This window comes from Ischnura elegans, chromosome 5 (assembly GCF_921293095.1).
Source record: "Ischnura elegans chromosome 5, ioIscEleg1.1, whole genome shotgun sequence".
NCBI classification, from domain to species: domain Eukaryota; kingdom Metazoa; phylum Arthropoda; class Insecta; order Odonata; family Coenagrionidae; genus Ischnura; species Ischnura elegans.
The window spans coordinates 7,790,131-7,808,080 of record NC_060250.1 but is presented as its reverse complement, the minus strand read 5'-3'; the positions used below and the strand labels follow the sequence as shown (position 1 = coordinate 7,808,080).

Genomic DNA, 17,950 nt, shown 5'->3' with positions numbered 1-17,950 from the left:
CTCACCACCAGCAGAGAGGACACCAAGAAACCAAATGTCACTTGCTTGTCTGTGAAACTTTCAGAGTAATACCCCTAAACTCAGCCCATTCACAAGCACTCGAGAAGGGTTTGGGAAATTGCCTGATATCTATCAGGGTGAAAACAATCATTGATCAGATTTAACAGCACCTAAGTTGTATCTCAGTGCCTCTTTCTTCTTATGAAGTAATTGCAGTTGGGTAGAAAAAAGTCATTAAATTTTTTATTGTTTTTAGCATTTATTTTAATGTCATCAAGAAGCTTACAAATCTTTGAACAGTAGTTTATGTGATCAGTTTTTGTCTGCCTGAGTTAACACTTTATCGAATGAGTTAAGTTCCTGTCGTGCCTCCCAAAGGATTTCATCTTAATGGCAACCCTGGAAAAAAGATTATCTTGTTAGTTTTTGACACTTATGGGCACTGTAAGAATAACAAATTTCTAAGCTTTCTGGCTGAGCAATGGATATATCAGAGAAATAAATTGAAAGATTCAAGATGCTGTCATAAAATAAGGTAAATATTCTGAACAAATTACTAACTTATTGGACCGGCAAGTATCCATCCTCGTTACTAGGGGTCACAATAGACAGTCATCATGACTACCAAAAAAGTAAAAGCACCCTCTTTCTCATTTTTGACTATTTATGCAGCTTCTTAAAAATAGGGAGTACAAAGAGCATGCATCAATTAAGTCAATGGAAACGACGGTTTTGAGAAAATGGAATTTTGATACCATTCGCCGCTCAATGCAACCCTATGGCGAGCAATCACCGAAGGACTCACACAAATGAATGAAATAAAACATTAATTGGTGAGGGAAGAAAATTGCTGATAAAATGGAGGTTGGAATGAAAAAATTCAGATGATATGCTTTGTTGCGCATATTTTACGAGCACAAGTCCCAATATAGGCAAAGATAAGAAAACCCAATAAATGAAATCGGATGTGAGAAAACAGAAATGAAGCCAGATGTGAAAGATGCAAGAGTATGTGGATGTGGGGCATACATCCAAATTCGAGAGACATTAATTGGACAAAGGAAAAATGACGATTTTAAGTAATGTGAAAGGATAAATGTTTTGGGATCCTAAAACCTGAAAATCTGTGAATGAGAGGAATTTGATTTCTAATAGAAATAAGAAAGTGGATGGCAAGATGTCATTTGAGGATCACGATAGCGAAGAAAAAAATGTGAAGCCACAAATTTAAAATTTAAAAACTAGTAGCAAATTGATCACGATATGTATTTTGATGACATATTTAATTACTATTGACAATTCTTCAGGAGTAGCATTTAGTAATGAATGAGCACCAGTCATCATACGCAGGATCGAGATGATAATGGAATGTGGGTGGACAGATTAAATACCCTTTAATACATAATATAACTTTATCAGTAAATAGCGCAAAGCCAACCACTTGCTAATGAACGGGATTACGAATACGGGACAAGAATAAGGAAATTTTATATAATTTTGATGATAATTTAATATGAATAGTATTTCCGAAGCTTTTTTATACTTTGAGATACAAGAAATTGACGTAAACATAGCTGAAACAGTAGATTCTGATAGATGGAGAGAGAGAGCGAATAATTCCAAGCCATTGAAAGAAAGAAGTGTATGACAAGGTTAGATGATTCACATTTGAGGATCCATATGATGAAGGAAAAAAGAAGCGAAGACTAAATAAAAAGCAAACAAATAACCTACACACCCGCCTTATAGAGTAGCAGCTTACTTCACGGATTGCTTTCGCAGCTATTTTTCAGGAAAATATCGGTTGATAAATGGAAAATACATTAACACCTATCAATGCGATCAAATAAATAACCTTACCTTAATCACAACGGTACTTTTATGATGCTGGAAATATTTCTCGGCGTATAGTAATGATTCTAATCCATGATTTTGAACGACTAAAATTTATTAAAACTCACAACTTTTAAAATCCTTCTCTTGCAAATAGAACAGTTAGCAACAAATGCAATAGGACATGGACAATGTGACTATCGTTTTGAAGATCAATGTAAAAATTAATCTTTGAATTCACGAAGGATAAGTTCAGGAAGCTGCAATAATTAATTGAGACCAACAGATGACCATTTCCTAACTCAAACGTTTCACTGCTTTCTATTCGTACAATCCCTGATGCTACATAGTTGATATAATAAATTTATTCGGTGCACATGTATACAATATAAGATCAAGCCCAGAAAGAATTTAACCCCGAAAAGTTTATGAGAAGAGAATGCATGTATCGATATGGCAGCAATTACCTCACGTTTAACTCCTCTAGTATAAAATATTTAATTCAATTATTAGAAAATATTCACCTTACTATGCTTAATTTTAATAGGGAAAAATAAATACTTACTCTTGAGTGCTTTGAAGGTTGATAGTCCTTCCTTGGGATGGCATTCATCCACCTCCTTCTCAGTCCTTCCTTGGGAAACTGGAAAACACTCACTATCTCTCTCCCGTCGTAATTACAACTATATTGATGTACACAACACTTGCCTACTATACTGAAAACTTTTTAAACACAGCAAATCGATAACTTCACCACAATAAAGGCTTGAAAACTCAAATCGCTTGCTCACACTACAACAACAAGGATCGCAACTGACGCTACTCACATGTGCTCTGTCGCCTATGTGCCTATGATTCCGGTTTTTTCGCCAGCCGCAATCCTGTGACGTCAGAGAAAAGAGAAAGTTCAGTGCGAAGGCCTTGAGTATTTAGGTGGTCATGTACAGACCCAGTAGGCTTTACGAGAATTATGTACAATATGTCGATCCAGTTCTTTAGGCACATTGCCGCTTCTTACGTAAAACATTAATTGTACCGTATAGCGTATTTCTAATAGGAAGATATCTGTTAAGTGAAAAAAATATAGGTCAAGAAAATTAGTCAAATCAACTGTAAAATTTGATTGAATTTCTGCGATGCATAATAATTCTTTTTGTACCATTTTTTTGGATATGCACTAATTTAAGCGTGTAAATCAAATTCAAAATATAGCGCACTATCTAAGAGACAAATTAATTTTCAAATTGTTTAGTGCTTCTCAGGCATCGACCGTTGCCACAAATCGCTGTTATAAATACATTATTGTGTCTCCTTTGAATTAGAAAATGTGTTATTTTGCTTAAAAAACGTCGGTTTCTCCACTATCACCAGGCCTTGCATCGTAATTATATCTCAGCACTTCTATTATTATAGTATTCTACCGATTAAGGTAGGTTTTCATGGAGTATTCAAGAAGTGATTTGGGAGCCTCCCCTTTCCTTCCAGCACTGCCTTCTTTAATTCTCTGTAAGGCCTACTCTCTTTCCATCTAAAAATCCTATTCTTTTCCTTCCCCTCCCCGGTTTCCCTAACATTCTACCCTCTAATGCCCCGTTTACACCACGATCGTCGCGACGTTGATCGCGACTACTGCACGTCTACACGTCTAAAAGTTACCATCTTAACTCAGTGCTGCCCTCGTTGTGGAACTGTGTCGGATAACAACTGACGACGACACTGCGTGAGAAAATTGAAATCCTGGAAATTAAGAAGCAAAAGAATATTAATGTTTTCATGTGCTAAAAATGAAGCTAGACCGAACTGTCGGTAAAACGTTAAAGAATATAGGTTTCTTTATGGGAATCTGTCCAAAGTTTAGCAATATTCGTGCGGTAAAGACAGTAGATATGTCTCCTTGCTACGTTCCAAATTGGAATATTTTGCTAACTGGTCACTTTATTATAATATCGACTCCATCCGGATTGAACGTGTCCAAAATAAATTTTTCAAATTAAATAATTGCGATTTATTAATCTCTTTGTCTGATTACATCACTTCATATATTCTTTCCCTAGTTAATTTGAAAACTCTTGCACGACCAAGGATCCTCCAACAAAGGCATATTCCTCTACAAAATTATCAATTAATATTTAGATTGTTCCAATCTCCTTTATTAGTAACTTTTAATGGATCCCGTCATAGCTATATAAATCCTCACCTGCTTGTTTTTAATTACCATAGAGCAAATTATGTCTTCAACTCCCACCTATGATGAGATAAAACTAAAACTAGTCACAACAGTCCGTGAAGTCTTTAAGAAACTAGATTCTTCGAGAGAATATGTCAAAACATTCAAGAATATTCACGCATTAAAGACAGTACATATTGCTGTTATAATTTAACTAGAAAAGGCTTAGATTTCGGCTTGATTTGGCACAAGTATTGATATCTCCATGTCCTCATCTAAATGTTATGGTTATTTCTGGCGAATTTTATTGTGAAATCCTGTATACAATGATTTAATTGGTTAACATTTTGTGCATGTTTGTTATTTTCCATCATCTGTGAATTATAATGTAAGGATACATGGTTATGGGTTAACCTGTAAATAACGAAATGCATAAAACTGGTATAGTACAGAATATCCGATATCATTTGGTAAATAGAACATCAGAAAAAACTTTCCCCTAACGTCCTTCCATTGCCTGCTGAATAATGTCTTCAATCGTTGCCATATATTTTTGATATATTAGAGTTATTTATGAAATATCAATTACTGTATCAAGATTGCAACGGCGCGAAAGAATCGTATATGCATCGATCTTCATTTCGATCTCTTTTTTTCTTGGCACACTAGCGCTAACCATCGTAAGTTCGGCAGTGTTAGGTACTAAGGCCTACGATGGTAACTCTGCGCGTCTACACGACGTTTTGAGGTTACGATCGTACGGATCAACGTCGCGACGATCGTGGTGTAAACGGGGCATAACACCATTTTCAACATCCCCTCCCCGCTAAGCACTAACTCCATCCCTACCTTCTGTCTCCTCCGTATCTCATCTAAAAGCTGCGTCTCCTCACCCACCATATCCAGCACTTCGTCGCTCCTTTTCCTCTCCGTACATTTCACCCTCTCCATTCTTCTCCATACCCACATCTCGAATGCCTCCAATCTTCTCTCGTCTTCTTTCCTCAGAGTCCACGTTTCCGCACCGTAGAGAGCTACACTCCAAATCAAACACTTCACTAACCTTTTCTTTAAACTCTTACATAACGATCCTCTCAAAAGCTCCTTCCTGTTCATGAACGCCTCCTTTGCTAGTGCAATTCGCTTTCTGATGTATTTGCTACTGTGTCCGTTTTCCTCTAATGTGCTGCCCAAATAGTTAAACTGCTCTACCTGTTCAAGTTTTTCCCCACCTACTTTGATCTTGAGTCTCACATTCCTCGCTCGCGATACTTTACAAAACCTCATTACCTTAGATTTCTTGTGATTAATCCTCATCCCATACTCCTCGCAACGCTCATATAACGCATCCACTAGAGCCTGAAGCCCCCTAGCTGACTGGCTAATCAACGCCTGATCATCCGCGAATCTCACTGATTTGAACATCATTCCGCCCACTTTTATTCCAGCTTCTAACTCATCCCACGCTTCCCTTACCATCTCTTTAGCGTACACGTTAAAGATGCTGCGGCGATAGAGGACAGACTTGCCTCACACCTCGGCCAATGCTTGCCCACACAGATTCTCCGTCCGCTAACCTCACTTGCGCAGTCTGGGCCATATACAGATTACAAATCAGTCGTCTATCCCTCCAGTCTACACCTATTCTCTTGAGAATATCCATTAACTTTACCCAGTTCACCCTATCAAACGCTTTTTCAAAATCCACGAAGCAGGCATATACGTCCTGGTCATATTCTAGGTTCCTCTCCACGAGGGACCTCGTCGTTGCTATTGCATCACGAGTTGACTTCCCTTTTCTGAAACCAAACTGATCTTCGCCCAAATACTCGTTTGCCCTCGCCCCCATTCGTCTGTTCAATATCCTCAGCACCACTTTCGCCGCATACGATATTAGGCTGATAGTCCTATAATCTCCGCATTCCACAGCTTTCTTCTTTTTTGGAAGCGGAATTAAAACCGTCTTCACGAAATCCTGCGGCTAACATCCCTCCTCATAGATCCTGCGCACTAGTTCGAAAAACCTTTTCTTCCCTTCCTTCCCTAGTTTTTTCTGAAGCTCACACGGTATATTGTCCACGCCTACTGCTTTCCTAGCCTTCATATCACGAAGTGCTCTCTCTATTTCCGAATCTAATATCTCCGGCCCGAGATTAACCTCCTCCACTGCACTTTCCTCCTCTGGAGTCAATCTCTCTGGGCTGTTCATTCCATCATACAGGTCCTCCACGTATTCCTTCCATCTACCCTGTACCTCTTCTCGCTCGGTTAGCATTCTCCCATCTTTAGCCTTAATTTTAGACATGGCTTGTCCTCTTTTGCCGCCCGATTGCGACTTCACTTTGACGTACATCGCGCCTACTTCTCCATCCTTCTGGAACTTTTCCATTTCCTCACACTGTCTTTTCCACCAAGCCTCCCTTGCTCTCTTTGTTTCACGCCGTAATCGATTATTAATTTGTCTATACATAATTTTTCCCTGTTCTGTGTCCACGTTCTTCCACTTCCTCCTCTCCTCCATTTCCCTTATCATGTTCTCCGTTATCCACGGCTCCTTTATCCTTCTACTATCAACGTAATCAATTGACTTCTCCGCCGCTTTGACTATTCCCGTTTTAATATTATCCCATCTTTCCTCAACAGTCTTAGTACTGTCAATGTCCCGCATACTAATGTCCACTAGTTCCTGATATTCTCTCCTAATACTCCCCTTCAGGTCTTCTACGTTCCATTTCTTCGCCTTCCTAACTTTCATTAGTCTTTTGAATCTTACGTTGCATTTAATGAGCACTAGATTGTGGTCCGAATCCGCATCCGCTGCAGGGAAGCTGCGCGAGTTTTTCACACTATTCCTAAACCTCTGTCTTACCATAATGTAGTCTATTTGATTTCTCCCCACATCCCCTGGACTTTTCCAAGTGTACCTTCGCCCTTTATGATGATTGAACCACGTGTTTGTGATGAATAACTTGTTTCTCCTACAAAATTCTGCTGCTTTCTCACCCCTGTCGTTCCGAATTCCTAATCCAAATTCTCCTATTTCGTTTCCATTCCTCTTTTCCCCGACTGAAGCGTTCCAGTCCCCCATCACTACCAGTTTTTTCTTACCCGGTGTGTCTCTAATTATTTCCTCGAGCTGTTCATACACCTCATCTACTTCTTCCTCCCTATGATTGCTAGTGGGCATGTAAACATATCTATCCTCCCTTTATCCATTTTCCTTTTGATATTTTCTAACTTCCCCGCCCTCATCATAGTCCTCACATTCCACGTCCCTACATTTATAGCCGACTTCTTCTTCTCCATCTTCTTGGTCTTCTTTTCTCCTTTTTTTTTAATTGCTGCTGCTGATGATGATGGTAAGTCTCTGCAAGGATTTCGCATGTTGGCGACCCCTCGCTGCCGTGCCCGACACCCGCCCTTTGCAGACGGGTCCCGGGCGATGAGATTCCGAGGCTCATTTGGTTGTACTCCATGTTTTCAGGGAAGAGATAGTTGGTAGGGTTTCCCACTTCCATTCCAACAGTGTTTTTCACGTGACACCATCACGTGGACTACCTTTCGTCTGGATCCTACCCTTCGACCTATCTGGCATGGGTGGCCCTACCGGGAATAATTTAGAATTAATCCCGCCAGTGCAGCTCTAGGGGTCATAGGAACGCGCAAGCCTTTCCACCGCGACAAGGTTGTTGCCCAAGGGAAAGGAGCACTTCTATAAACTATCATAAATTATTTTCATCCATATTTATCACTCATTCACAACCCACTGCATTATTTTCAATGTTGAACTATAAAGTTATGGAGTTTATTTTGGGAAATGTTTATTAGTAGTCATAAAACCTGCATTTATTCAAAACTTATTTCAACCGCCATTTTCTTACGGAAGCCTGAGGTAGTAGTTGTCGTTCGTTATAGTCATATATATTATAATTTCTACTCTTATGTATTTGGATGCGAAGTCTCAATCGAGGCGGAGAAACAGTGCGTACGGCTGATAGCTATGTAGTAGTCGGTCCCTTGCAAGAATTTACGGCGCACTCGCTATTTGTCGGATGGAATGGCTTCGTAAATTTCCGTGTCAACCGCAGTTTATGGATGTGGGACTGTGTGATAAGAGCGGAGTCGTTAAAACAGGTTTCATTTTTCAGTGGTTCATGATCTGGAATTCTTCTCAGTTCTACGCGCAATATTGTGGGTTGTCTTTAGCTGCGAGGTGCTATTTTAATGGGTGCCTCGTATGCATTCTGGAGGAAATGATTGATGAAGGAATCTCGTTCTGTTTTCTAGCACATCGTATATAGCGAGATCTGGATTTCCAATCTCAAGTACATGTTAGGTCGGAAATAGAAAACTGGTCTCTGTCCGGAGTGGAAATTTGATGGTACTGCTTGATTTGAAATTCTGAATGATAAATAAGTCAGATCTCATTCACAGTGACTTAACTTGGTGTTGCTAAGAGACAGAAAACTCAATATGAATGTCTTATGGGTCTAAACAACTTAAAACGGTGTAACTCGACGTAGCTTATTCAATGTAGGAGAAGAGCTCATTCTGTGTCGAGTTTAACCTGTGGGAAGGTATATAATTCTTAATCAAAAGTGCGTTGACATCTTTGTCACGATAGATGTGTCTTTTGTGCTGCGTTTGAAGGATTATATATTGGTTATATTAGGTTCATAATAGGTCAATATACGGCAAGTTACGCTATTGTGAACGTCCCAGAGGGCAGTGTGGCTACTCCTCTGAAGAACCTAGAAAGTCGAGGAACTTTTTAATTGTTACAAAATGTTAGTTATAACTTTAAGGAAATAACGAATCTCGGATGAAAGTTTTTAAAACGATAATTTAGACGTACTGTTTCGTGAACAAAATTAAGTGAAAAATTATAAATTCGTTTTTTAAACTTGTAAGCATTCAAATTTTTCTCTACTTCGGCTCCGCTAATAGAAATACATAGGTACTGTGAAATGTATAATGTAAGTACTAATTGTTTAATACGATGTAATGAGACCTATATCCCTCAATATTTTTCATTTATCTTGTCAAAGGAATGCCTTTGGCGAAATGTATGCGAGAGATAATAAAATGAAGACCTAAGTTGAAAATCAGCTGGGTAGTAGGTATGACTCATTTTTCAAGTCGACACACGCTCCTTTGGTTAAACGGGATGACATTTATTGCCATGATCAGAAGAGATATTCTATAAAAAATTATAAATTTGCATCTCGCCATAAGCTTTTTAGGGACGTCTAATTTTCTGTGGCATTGTAATCGTTTTTGTATTGGTACGTGTGATGCAAAATAAACAATTCATTATCAGAAATCTCTTACATTTAAAAATATTGAGAAATGCTGACATTCTCGAAGGTGAGAATGACATGGTCTAATGTCGAACCATACACCATATGTCGCCATCCACCCTTGGAATATTTTGTTCGTTAGAATCCTAATGAAAGCTCAGCAGCATTCGATAATAGCATAACTATCATGGAAGTTATTTCTGTCTCATTATAAACAAAACAGTAGTCCATGTAAGTTCATCTTGTCTAGCATGTATGTTAAAGCCAATGATCGACAATTAGAAATTTATGCATGAGCTGTCGAGTAGTGTAGGCGAAGCAGCCGAAAACATGAGTTTAAACGAAATACCATTCTCGTCTCTTTTCACCTTTCTTTCTTTGAATGGCGTTTCATTTACTCTCGCACTCGCAATTGGAGAGGACTCGGTCGCCTTTGTAATTCCCAAAGCCACCGACGACTCGCTCTCACCGCTCTCTTTCTTTATTTCTTTCTTTCTTTCGGCGTGGAGCGCGTGTGCCTGCTCGCGAGTCCCTTCATTAGGCGCACTGCTCCTCGGATGTTTCTAAAAGATGCAATAAAAAAGCAAACGTCGTTTTTTACGCCTTTTTTGTGCGCTGCGAGTGTGACCCGCTGGTGATGTCGCTGCCTATATCTCCGCATATGTTGCGTGAAAGAGAACTCGACGCGGTTTGAAAAATATGTCGACGGCAATGGGACGTTATTTCTTTCTCTTCAGCCGTGAAGAATATATGAATTTTTTACCTTGGCTGGTGTGTGTGTGAATATGGCTTTTAAAAAGCACGCTTTCTTCCTCACATTTCTTGTGTATTTCTTTTTTTTCTGGTTTTGCTGCGACGTGATTCTGCGTGCCGGGATGTGATTCACGGTCGTAATTAGCCGGAACGCGAGCACGAAGGAATTTTTTATCGCCTCTTTAATATTCAGTGTGTCTTTTGTTTACTTATTTCGGGTGGTGATGTGTCAGCGGGACATATGAAGAAATATAATGTTTTCGGTGGAGAAGGTTCAGTAGGTTGTATACCCCGTCATTAAGGCATGGTTGAATTGAAATTGAAAAGGGTTTCCTAGGTGGTGTAAGTTTTACTCGATATTAAATAATTTTGTACTGTTTTTGATATTACTTTATACCTTGATTATTATGTATCTCCCTCATTTTATGACTTCTACGCGTTTCTAAAAATGACTGGAATTGTTTAGCTGCGAATGGTTGCTTATAATTCGTATTTGGAATGAACCTCAATATGACAATAATGATGGCGTTTGCTCCGTAAATGGGATTTATATCTGTGGCATTATATACTTTATATGTAACCCGCTTAGGAGTAAATGTTATTAATTTCCTTAGAATTACGAGAAATCCCTCGACGAGAACTGAGGTGATTAATCTCAGTCTCTCTCTGTTTTACTTTTGAGGTTTTAATTTATTATTTCGTTTGCCCTTGAGGGTCAGATTAACTAACCAGTACGATACAGATAGATATTAATAGCTCGTAGATGAAAAACTGATGCACACAACATGAATTTATTAATATATGCATTAAGTAGCTTCGAGGGTATTACTGTGTGAAGGTTCGATCTTGGCAGGAGTGATATTAATCAAAAGCTTACATAGCACAAAATATGAAATATATGAAGTCATCAACAATTGGATTGAAATTCTCAATTCATAGTAACACTAGAGAGCGCATGATAATGTAATAGGTATAAATTATGATAAAATTGAAGACAAAAAATGTCTGTGTTTCCATCCATCCCCGTAAGTTATCTTACCATCCCCGTGAGTTATTATAATTACGTCTACTCTGTAGCGGGTATCATATATGTCCTGCATTCATTATGCATAATCCTCTTAAGGGATAAATTCATATCACAATTATGACCCATTCCTAAATGGAAAATAAGATGATTATTTTTTATCTACCTGAGTTTGCTGACGGGTATAAGACCAGATTTGCAAGAGGAAGAAGTAAAGAGGTTGAGGTTGAAAGTACTTGATGGCATCCACATCATGGAGGTGTGGAGCGATTCAGAGACGTTGGATGGATTGCATGATGGATCGTCCAAGCATCAAATTTGTCTCGAGCTGTTTTATTTCGAGCGGATCGTTTCGCCTCGGGTCAATCGACGATCCGTGAATTATTGATTGCCTGCTCGTGAGATGCGATCTTATTTTTTCTTCTTTCCATTGAGGCTCACGGAACGTTGAACATCTCAGTTGCTTTCTGAAGAAAGGCGCTCTCGATATCTGTGTGTGCGTGTGTGATTAGACTGGTTCTGTCGTCGTCTCCTCTGCCCTTACGTGAGATTCATCGACCATATCCGTTCGCTCGTACGACTATTCGCTCCCCCCTCTCCCGACCATTTCATTTTACATTACTCAAATACATTTCAACACTTCCATTCGCCTAACGGTGGGGTATGTCTTGCTGTGTCATAGGGCTGGAATCGATAGGATTTGAAGCTATGATTCGTCCTGCGCGTCGTTAGATTATTTTGCGTATGGTTAAACAAAAGAGAGATCTTACTTCACATTTGTCGGGCTGCCCCTTGAACACAAAGCAAGCATTGAAATATTTAATCAGTGGATATAAGGAGCGCGATTCGTGAAAAACTGCTACGAACGAATAGAGAGCGTTATACGTCTTTTACTTTTGTACAGTACTCTTCTTACTTATGTACTCATCATTTGGGTTCCTTCGAGTCTTCGTGGTAGGCTTAGATTGTTTGAGCTACTAAGAACTACCATCTTTTTGAGTACTTCATCATAGAACCTAACTTTGTTTCTAGATCCGACAGCGGCGATCGAATGTGGGAGATAGATATTTTCCGTCTGTATAGTTATTTTTTTTACATGTTTTTACATGACCGGATTTCCGATCGGATAAGGAGTAAGTTTTTTCTCTGGAGGGAAAATGACTTCTATAAATACCAGTTGGGACTCAGGAGTCAAATCTTTCCTCCGTGCTCCTTTTCTTACATTCTACAAGTAAGTATCCTAACAAAAAAAATAATAAAATCCATGATGATCCATCCTAATAAAATTTATGATGGCTGTCCTAATAATAAAATGTGAGAGGGTTTTTACAAACATCATAGAGTACTCCATCACGTCTGTGAGTGCTGAGATGGCTATTTGAATGCTGAGTTTGGTACTGGAGCACCAAGGCATGCACGATTACATACGTTTTCGTCTGATTTCGCAAGTGCCATAGAGTATGCACGAGTGGTGTTATTTGCCCAAGTGTCCGCGTTGTCTTAAAATCGGAAAGAGTCGCCGAAAACCTCAATTATGGGATTTATAGATCCTCAGCTTGAACCATTGCACATACATTGTCAATTAAATTAGTTCATTAGATGACGTTTTCTTTTGTTCATAGGAATTCTCAAAATCATCATGCATTCGACTCAAAAGTTGAACAATTTCGCTGAAAAACAATTCTGTGTTGTATTTTTCCCGAAATTCATCAATATGCATGTATATAATATTTGAGCTCTGGAGTAGTCTTTCTGGCGCCAGTCCCTCTCAGCGAAACGTTGAGAATGCGCCGTAGTCGGCATCTGAGGTGGGAAAGATGAATGTTAAAGGGAAGGTCGCGGGTTCGAGTACCGCCTGGGTAAGTGGCCCCTATCCAGTGTTTGTGGTCGTTCATTTTAAATGTTGGGACCTTCGTTTTTAAGGCCGTTACGTGCTATCTGTGTGACTGTTGGGAGTAATAATAAGTGGGCCCTGCGCAGAGGGGTTGACAAACTGAGGAAAGAAAAAGAAGAGGAAGTCAGTCACTAATAGAAGCCATCGAGAGATAAATCCCATTGCTTATCCGTTTTTACACGACCTCTTTACCATCGATCGAAAACACTTCTCGTGAATAAAGGCTGTGAGCATGGTTCGGGTATGACGCTCGCTGATCACTCATAAAAGTGTAGTATGAAGTTGATGCATGCCCTCGTCATTATCAGACCGCAATCAATCGAAGCGTGCAAGATTGATGCTTTGGCTTCGTGGAATAGAGAGGGTTTTATGGTTTCGAGCTAATGCGAAAATTAACGCGAGTCATCGTCGCGGCATAAGTCATTTGTGCGAGCACTGTTTTCACGGTGTGCTTTTAGTATTGGGAGTAGATTATGGGCTAATGTCGCCGTTGAATGAGTGCCAAGGGCCATTAGGATTCCTATTCATAGAGCCTGTCAGAGGCCTATTTCTGGGATCATATGGCACTCTAAGCGAGGAAGATTGCTTCTGCTAAGTGAAGATCATTAAGAATAAAACGATATGAATAATTCAAGAAGCGGTAGTCATTCGTGAATATAAGATTTTTTTAATTAAAGAAATGGATATTTTTCAAAGTAAGTTAAAGTCATTTTATAATATTCTTTTCTATTATATACTTAAAATTCTTTAACTATATATATATCTATTATATCTATGTATAAAATATTGAGGAAAGCGCAGAAGAGGAGTTTTTGTGAGTGTCCCTTTTTTATGTGTTTCTGTGTTTTTTAACTCAATATTTGTCCGTTCTCTTCGATCGGCCATATATGTATTTAATATCTATTAGAATATAGAGTTATTCTTTTTATGATATCTGTATGAAAAAGGGTAATACATTCACCATGAAATATGATTATTATATTTGTTATCAATAGGAAAATTATGATTTGCCCCTGCTTGTCTATAACTGTTAGCGGAGACTTGCTGTATGGGAGGATGCCAGGTCCTTAATATGACTTTTATTTACTTTTTGTGAGCATTAAGACGAGAATGTTAACAAAACTTATTCGCAAGGAGATAACTGTATGAAGAACCGGAATATTTCTCCTAATTATCTTTTCAGAAGTCGTCTTTTTCAGAAAAGTTTAAATTACATCTTCAATTTAGATGAGGTTATTGGTGGTGATTTCGCCATGCTCAATAATGCCGTCTATAATAAGTCTACCATGTATCTGTAAGCCTATTGCCACGCTATGCCTCACTTTCAGGGTTTCCGTCTCTTTTGCCTGCTTGTGTGAGTTTTCACTATTTGTTTTTGCAGTCGTTGCAGAGTTGTTGAATCATGCTATCTTTTGATTTCTTCTCCATTCTCACCTTCGTCACCTTAATTCATCCACCCCTCCGATATTCCCCCTCCATTAAGAATGATCCACTCACCCTCCCCTCTGCATTTTATCTGCACTATCACACTCTTACTTGATGCCGCCACTCTCTCGTGACTTGTGTTGGCTTTTTTGATCCATTTGTGAGCACTTGATCGAAGATACTGCAACCTTAACAGAGGCATGTAATGACATTACGAACCACACCAGATCACCTTATTTTGTTTTTTCAGGTCATCTATTGCTGGGTATAAATAATTTTCCTATCAAAGGAAGTAATTAGTGGTTACTGGCGTGCAATTGCATCGTGCTGAACTATGGTAAAATGAGCCTTTACGTATTAGCTTTATTTCGTTTCAATTATAGCTGTTTATTTTTGAACATGTTTCAATATATTTGCTAAATCTTCTCTCATTATATTAAAAAAAATAACTCATTAGCTTTCCCCATCGCCATACAGTCCCTTAAGGCTTAGTTCAACGATACGTTAACTCGTCTTCGGACAGGTATGGGAATTCGTATTTTCTCTTAACTATAAATTCTAGTCGTAATTTTGTTTGATCATTTCCTTTTTATATGAAGACGGCGGTTGTCCTAACAACCCCTGCCACACGCCTATTTAGGCGGGTTGCGGGGTATTATGTAGATGTACGAGTTTATGTCTAAATGCATGAGCGACTCTGGAATGCGTGACTATAACATGCACGAATGCACGCACCAGTTTTTATTTTCTGTTCATAAATTCTAAAAATTTGGGTGATGATCTACACGATGCATTTTGGCGTTCATGCTCGCTTCCATGTTTTTTTACGCTGTCTCGTACGGTTTACGGTGTGTCATGCAACCGAGCCAAATATCATTTAAGATGTATAAGTATCTCCTGTCTGTTATGTCCACCGGAGTGAGTTTTCGTGAAACTCATTTTCAATCTTTCGAGTATTTCGTTCGATTCCTCATTTCCCGGATTGTCTACCTCCACCGCTCATCGACCATTACCCTCCCCACCCCCATCTGTCTCTCTCTCTCCCTGCATCCCTCCAATTCCACCCTCTCCATTCTCAACTCACCCCCATCTCATCCGTCGCTCTCTCCATCATCCCACCCCTTTTACATCATCAACGCAGCCTCTCTCTCCGTCCATCATTAAGAGGTCGGCCCACCCTTCCCCCCTCTCACCTGCACTCACCTGAGCAGTGCAGGCGGCGTTTGTGCTAATCCGCCGCCCTCTCGTCTTCGTTTCCTCGACCGATGTGCACTGCAGAGCGTAGACGCCGTCCGTCCAAGGAGTCCGTCGCGGAGACGCTTGTCCAATTCGTCGCTTCATTGGCATTTAAATCGGTCTTCGTCAAATGCCGCCATGAGTATAGATCGACCCATTCATTCTTAAATTGTTTCCAGTGAAATACTTTCACCCGCGTGGAATAGCATTGAAAAGCAATGAATTCGATTCGATTGGTATGGCATTAGGAGGAGGCGACCCGAGGCTTTGATTATTTGCGCCATGGGGGGAGGTAGGAGAGAAACCCGGCGTCGTCATTGGCCTGCCCTTAGCGAAAGGCGCCAAGGGGACCACGCATTGACGTCCCATTCGACGGACGGATTGTGTCCTCCGATTAGCACTCAAGCGGGGATCGTGAAGTCTATGAAGGCAAGTCTCCGCCACGCCCTGGACTTTGCATTTGTGAACTTAACAAAGCACTCACTCCGTCCGTCGGTTAAGCCGTTGTCCCCATGGCGCCTTTCCTTGAGAGCAGAACACTACTACGGAAGACGGGTCCCGTATCATGATTTCTTTTCTACCCTTTCCTTTTGGTAGGAATAACCTAAATTGTTAGTCGTTTTCACCAATTACCATAACTACCGGAAGGGATTAGGATGAGGCGATTGGAATCTAATCAATCAAGTGATCAATCTGTGGCTCGTGACGGTTCGTCTGACTCTTCGAGGGTTTTTCTGTATTTCAGAATTTCGGCTCCAATTCGAATGTCGTCAACGATGAAGCCAATATAAAGCATTGCTTGAAAGTTCATTAAGTGATTGCCTTTGGCGCGCGAGAAACGGATCACTTAAAGTTCTCATGGGAGCGGTTCATTTGCGTCGCGTGGTCGTTTTTCCCTCGATCAATGATTTAACTCATTGAGCGATTCATTGGATTCATTCATTGGTAATATCATCGTCCCATTGCGCGCCACCATCGTTCTCCGTTCATCGTTCTCACCACCTTCTGATGCTGCCAACGTCTCCAATTCCAAGTTATATGCGTCGCCCGTTTACATTCAGCTTACACCTTCTTCCTCTCGCGACCCCTTCCTCCACTTCCGTCATTAAGACGTGAGAAAGTGAAAGGTTCGCTTTGAGGCAGGACTTTCAGCTTCCTTTGTGCGTTTGTTGTGAGGGCGCGGATGAGTTTGGGATTAAAAGGTTGAGTCGTCCTTCCACGCTGCACTCTCCATCACCTTCCGCCTTGGAGATGCGCGAAATAAAATCGAGAAGGAGGCGAATGTGATTGACTCTAGGTCCCTAGGGTTTAAATATCCGCATTATCCTCAACAGCCAAGGATCCGAAGATTGGTGTTACTCAGCTCTCCAATCAATTCTCCCTTCAGCCAGCACTTTCTTCTGACTTTGAAGAGTACCCTTCGTTCCGTGTACTCCACTTTTTTGTGAGATTTCTTACTCATTCTTTGTTGCCACCACTGATTCCTTCATTTCCGATTTCATGGTAATACGCGGGCTCGTTGTTTGCAGGCCTCGATGGCGGCGGGGTAAAGTCCTGGGTTCGATTCCCTCCTAGGTGGGTTGTCACTATCCAAGGAATCGGTACTAATGATAGTCCGTTGTTGATTGCCAAAATAAAAATTTATAATTACAGATTTGTTTCAAGTTCAGCTACATCAACAAACCTCATTACGTACTCGGAGGATCCATTTTAATTATTCTTCGGAAGCATCACACTCCAAGTCGATTCGTCGTCATAATTATGAGTCAGCAATCCGAGGAATGGGTTGACCAATCTCTCCACTCAATTCTCTCTTCAGCTTATCTCGTAAAACTTAATTAATTAATTAGTAATTATTCTTTTCTACAAGCATCCTCACCTGCTCCTCGAATATTATCCTAGGGCTTCTTCTGCTATCATTTCCTTCCACTAGCCGTTCAACGATTTTTTCCTTCAAACCATTATACTGAAAGCAAAAAGCATGTGAAAGGGAACTACATTTTTATTTCTGTGAAGACTTTAGGACCTTATGGGCCCATCACAATATTAACAATTATTATTATTGTTATTTATGCTTCCTGATGTGACCGATTAATTTTTTCTGCTTCCTTGTTGGGGTTTTTAGAAAATTTCTCATCTCTACCACTGTTCTTCGCACGACACACCTCATCGGATCTCGGTGGATCCATATCAGTCATTAAATGGTAGCACAACATTCCCAATGCACTCATGACTTCTCTATTGCTGTCACGTTCAATCCTCGCTCACACAGAGGAGCATGCCTCTTAAATTGCATCCAATGATCTTTTTTCTATTTT

The 17,950-nt window shown here is 40.0% G+C and overlaps 1 long non-coding RNA gene across 1 annotated transcript; it reads right to left on the bottom strand.

Moving 5' to 3' along the window:
* Window positions 1–239: 239 nt before the first annotated feature.
* On the bottom strand, window positions 240–2,767 carry LOC124159645. Its single transcript, XR_006864999.1, has 2 exons — window positions 2,399–2,767; window positions 240–399 (listed from the first exon to the last, which is right to left on the bottom strand). It is a non-coding gene; the product is annotated as an uncharacterized LOC124159645 (long non-coding RNA).
* Between the last annotated feature and the right edge of the window lie 15,183 nt (window positions 2,768–17,950).